The sequence below is a fragment of the Culex quinquefasciatus genome, chromosome 1, assembly GCF_015732765.1.
Source record: "Culex quinquefasciatus strain JHB chromosome 1, VPISU_Cqui_1.0_pri_paternal, whole genome shotgun sequence".
NCBI classification, from domain to species: Eukaryota; Metazoa; Arthropoda; class Insecta; order Diptera; family Culicidae; genus Culex; species Culex quinquefasciatus.
Window position 1 is genome coordinate 85,444,978 of NC_051861.1, and position 5,555 is coordinate 85,450,532.

General features: G+C 39.8%; 1 non-coding gene across 1 annotated transcript; it reads right to left on the reverse strand.

Annotated features, from left to right (window-relative positions):
* Positions 1-947: 947 nt before the first annotated feature.
* Positions 948-1,018, reverse strand: Trnag-gcc. The gene has a single exon. It is a non-coding gene; the product is annotated as a tRNA-Gly (tRNA).
* Between the last annotated feature and the right edge of the window lie 4,537 nt (positions 1,019-5,555).

Sequence of the window (5,555 nt, forward strand, 5' to 3'; positions counted from 1 at the left end):
CAGCTCTCTTATAGTGGTGTATGGAATTGCCACACGGAGGTAAATGAGGGTTTCCATTTCCCTTTGGAAGTAGAGTAGATTACCTTCATTCCTTCAGCCCAGCAAATCCCACCAACTGGTTGATATATCACACCATGGTTTTGGGAGAATTCCACACACTCACACATGTGCTGCTGGTGTCGCCTCGTTTGAAGAAAACCACCAAAAGCATTTCTCATCCAGGTTTTCTTTCAAGTCGCTCGGAAAATTGCTAAAGGGTTAGAAAATTGAGTACGGGTGGGGTGTGGGCGCGGGAGGGGGAAGAACCAGTTGTTTGTTATTCTAAAAAACCCAAGAAAAGGATGTCTCTTCTCTTTTGTCGCAAAACTCGCAATCACACAAACACACACAGACATTTTCAGCATTTCCCACCGAACCTCACTTTGGAAAAATGGAAAACCTGTCTATTGTGCTTTGGTGAATCACTCGTCTCTGAAGGGTGGGAAAATTGAGGGAAATTTGGAGGGAAAAGGAAAACGCACACACACACATCACCTCGTCACCTCGAGACGTTTTTCTTTTGTGTATTATTGTTGTGGGAATGTGGGTGGATGTGTGTGTGTGTGTGCATCACTTTTGGTACTTTTGTGCCAGAAAGTAACATCAAAGTTTATCTTTATCTTTAGCAAGCCGGAGTTGTCTCTGAGGAGGTTGGGATTGGTGGGGCTTTGTGGTAAACATTCCAGGACAGGTTTTCCCCGGGGAAGAAGTGTGAAACCACATAGTTGCTTGCTGACTCGCCGCACAAGTACAGATAAACATTTGTTTTCTTCCGGAGAAAAAGTTTCTGAAGAGAGTTTTTGCCAAGAAAGTGAAGAAACGCTACTAAAGCGTGATATAATTATGATAATTGCAATGTCGAGCAAAGCAAACAAGAAAAAGAGTAAAATACTGCATAAGAATAACGTTGCATCGGCCGGGAATCGAACCCGGGCCGCCCGCGTGGCAGGCGAGCATTCTACCACTGAACCACCGATGCTTCTTGCTAAATGGCAATTTGTAAGGCAGCAAAAAAATTATACAGTCCAGATTCGATTTTCCGAAGATTTGTTTGTTCAGGGTTATCCGTAGGTTATTTTATTTATTTTTTTCATCCGAAGTTATTCTTTTCCATAGTTTTCGGATTAACGAGTCTGGACTGTATATTTCTAATAAGATCGATGAAGCATTTGATATGCAAAAAATAATTAACCTGATTATTTGAATATTTTGAACAGGGTGAATCGATTTATTTTTTAAGTGGTTACATACTTGTAAATCGGCAAAAATGCCAAAAGTTGGTATGAGCACACACATACACTTTTTATAAATCTGTTTCCAGGGCATTAAAATCACATTTTCAACTATTAACAATACAAATTTTAATACATTTGGGTGTATGATTGCCGAGATATAGCTATTTGAAATAGGTAGTGCTTGGACCAAATCGGCTCAAAATTTTGGTGAAGACTCGTCAAACTGTCAAAAGTTTATTTTAAATGATAAAAATATGTTGACGTTTTTCATAAAGGCCTTTGCAAATATTTTTCAAAATTTATGTCGCACTTCCCTTTAAAGTCAAGGGGTAATACAAATATTTATTCATGAAACTTCCAAATTTTATTGGAGGTAGAAGCCTATCAACTGAAAACAATTCGAAAATTATTTCCTACCTTCAAAATTATATTTAGCATGTCTGGGATCGATCAAAAATATTTGAAATTTTTGTAACATTCCGTAGGAAAGTTTTGCACAATTTGTTTGTGGGAAAAAAACTCGTTATTGCTTAGATATTTTGAAATCGAATAATTGCAAAAAACTAGACAGATGTAGAATGCGTTTTAAAACACTGTTTTCATTGAAATGTCAACACCAAGGCTTGTAATTTATTTTTTTCTATATGTTTTATTTTTAGAGTTTTTTTAATAGGTTCTATAAACATATGAAACACAATAGCTTATTCAAAAAAAAACTCTAGATTTCAATGTTTACAGATTTGCTTACAGGATTTTTATCCATGTACAATGGAAGCGTTCTTTTATTACGTAACGCGAAAAATTTGATTCTTGGACCCCATCCCCCTCCTCGTGACAAAAGTTCCATACAAATTTAAACAAAATATGAAGCGTAACACGGCCTTCAACCCTCTCCCCCTTCCCCCAAACTGCATTACGTAATAAAAGAACGCTCCCAATTGCAAATCGCAGAACGTTGCGTCTGTCACTTTTGTCCCTGTTTACTTTGTTACTTCAATGTCAGACAGGGATCGCAGCAACCGATGGTCGATACCCGACTGACTTGATGATCAACAACACGATAACAAAGAGAATTTCAATCAGACTCGATTATTTATAACAATTTATAATTTTACATCAGATAATCAAAACTTCGGATAATCCCATTAACTACTCTAAAGTGATTTAGAATTTTTATATCCAAGATGTTGGTAACGAAATATTGAAAAAAATTCATTACGTAATTAAATAGGCAATCAACTATTAAATTTGACTAGAATGGGGAAATGGATTTCTGACTGCCAAGTTAAAAAATAGCCTAATGTTCTAAAAATACAGTCCAGACTCGATTATCCGAAGCCTCGATTATCCGAAGTTTCGATTTTCCGAAGGTTTGTATGGTACTTCGCATAATCGAATCACAAACAAAAAAATATTTTTTTCGTTTTTTTTCTTTTTCTTGTTTTAAACATCAATTTCGAGTTCTACGACCCATTTTAGTCAAATTTGAATAGTTGATTGCTTATTAAATAATAAAATGCATTTCTGGAGTTTTTTTTTTTTAAAAGGTCCAATAAACCAAATTTTCAGTTTTTGCTTTTTGGGTGTTTTTTAATACCCCTGACTCAAGGTGGTTTCAAAAACACCCAAAAAGCAAAAACTAGAAATTTGGTTTATTGGACCTTTTCAAAAAAAAAATCCAGATTTTTACTATATTTCGTCCCCGATTATCCGAAGTGAAATTTTTCCGAGGCCTTCGGATAATCGAGTCTGGACTGTATTGAAATAATAATCAAATAGGAACGCCTAGAATCGTCTGATTTTTTTTAATATCTTAATAACATTTTAATTACTGTAACACATGATAAGTAAGATAGCCAAACATTTTGATCAAAACAAAGAAAACGACTCTCTCAAAACCTGTTAAAAGCAAGGGAATGATGGAAAGAGAGGAATCACAAATCAGTATAAATAATTTCAAGATTGTTCAGGTGTAAACCGAAAACGCGACCAAAAATTCAAGTGGAAGAATAAGGCTTTTAACTGCTTATTTAATTGTCGGTGTACAGGACGCCACACTGTTTAATCATTTTCTGGCGTACATTCAATTTTGAAGTCAAAAACCAGTCATAGATTTGGAAAAATAAAATTATTTTTCAAATTTTATTTTTTTGAATTGGGTACTAAAGCCCTATGTAAATTTTTATGTACAACGGTAAAAAACACGATTAAAAACCATTTCTGATCACTTTTTTTCATTTTAATGCAAAAAATTTGTTTGACAGGACAACATTTTTTCTATGGATCAACTATGGTCCCCTTGGAACGAGCTGTCAAGTAGGAGCTTTTCTGTCAAGAAGGACCGCGAGGTAAATTTTTCAAAATTGATTTAAAAATCCATTTTAAACTCTTTGTGGTCGTACAAAGGGTCATTGTACTCAGAAAAATAAGCTTTATCGCTGTAAACAATAATATCAGCAATCTAAGCTTCATTTTAGGACCCAATTATGTGCACCTACGTCGAAGACCAAGATTGTTTACTTTTTGCTCTTTGGCCTGACAGTCTTGGTCTGACAGATTTGGTCTGACAGCTTTATCATGGATTTTGGTCTGGTCAGGCGAGGGATAGGACACAGCACCTTCCTGGTTAAAAGTCCTGAGAAGAAGGAGTCAATTAAACGTTTACAGGTGTCTGATTTTTCACATAGTGGACAAATCAATTTCATTAGAATTATGTACGGGGAAAAAACTCCTCGAATAATTTAATTTCTTGTGTAAACCCGTTTTGTGTTAAGGATACGGAATTTTTAAAATATCTTGAATCTCTTTGAATTTTTCTATAATTTCAGTTTTTTTGCCTGCATCTCTTTAGATATATCGGAAGAAAACTTCCCAGACATTGTTTCAATTGAATCTTTCAATCATTGCGTCATACCCACTTCAATTGGCCCCAACCGAAAGCAAACAAAAAATCCCCATCGCCCTCACAAGCAGCAGCCTCCCACTCAAACGCCCCTCTACCATGCTCCACTATGCGTCCTTGACCTTTGTCACCGCACAACCCTCCGCCCCTCTCCCACATTACCATCCAGCACCAACTTCCTCAAACGCGCCCACCGCCTCCTACGACGACTCCACACTTGAAAATAAAACGCATCCCGCAAATCGATAGCCAGAGACAGAGACTCGACTCTGCTTGCCTGAACTCGCCCCCGAAAAACAAAAGCAGATGGTACCACCATCGCCTACTACGTCGTAGCAGCAGCCAGCGCCCGCAAGATAGACTTTACGCACTACACACGCTCCGGAGGAGCGCGCGCGGAGCAGACTATAAATCTTGTCCTCGTCGACGTCGACGACGAAGTTGGCGGACCGGTGGGGGTCCCGCAGATTGTGTGCTCCACTGACTGAATTCTTTGCAGAGCCGACACGGACCCCGTCGGGGTTTTTGCCATCTTCTGTACGGACGGAGAACCGAGAAGGGAAGAAGAGAAGCAGGCGCAGACTCCGTTGCGAGCCACGTGACTTGCGAATGAACCGCCGATGAACTCGGGAAGCGTCACGCGAGCGTCACCGGCGTGAGTTCCAGCACTGACCGAGGAGGGAAGAGGACGAAGCCGAAGTTATAATTAGAACAGTCTCGGAGTGGTGAGAGTGAGAGCGGAGCACGTGTGTGTTTTGTCGAGCAGTACATAAGAGGGGGAGAGCTGGGCGACGAGTCTTGTAGACATCGCTGGTGAAGGGCACCCAGCAAAACCAAACGTCCAACAAAAAGTGCCAACGTCGGCGAAAATTGAGTGCTTGCGGGGTTGTTCCTTTAATTTTACTTTTCAATAACCGATTCCGGATCGATATCTTGACGCGGACGGTGTCTTAAAGTGCGAACTACTGGTGCGGGCAGGGTCTGCTGAACCACCCGATTTACGGTCTAGCTTGCTGTAAAGAAGCTGGACATCTCGCAGCAGCTGTTCGCGGGACACGTTGGATATTCAAATTTCCCCTGATTTTTTACACGGAGAACCAACTTGGGAGAGCGAATCAAGGTGTTGGTGAGCTGCGCTCACCTTGGTGGGTAACACACCTTGTGCTGCTCACGGTTTCGCTCGTTCGTTCGTCTATGTACTTCGGGACTTCGGCTAAGCCAAAGCTCTCCAGCAGCTCAAGGCTGTCGGTGTGTGCTGTGTGAGGTGTACGTTCCAGGCTATGTAAACTTTAAGATAATATCCTTTTTATGTGTGACTCGCCTTCTCGCTCTGCCTCACCTCTGTTCAGCTTGTACCTTGCTCTCCCTCTCTGTCTTGT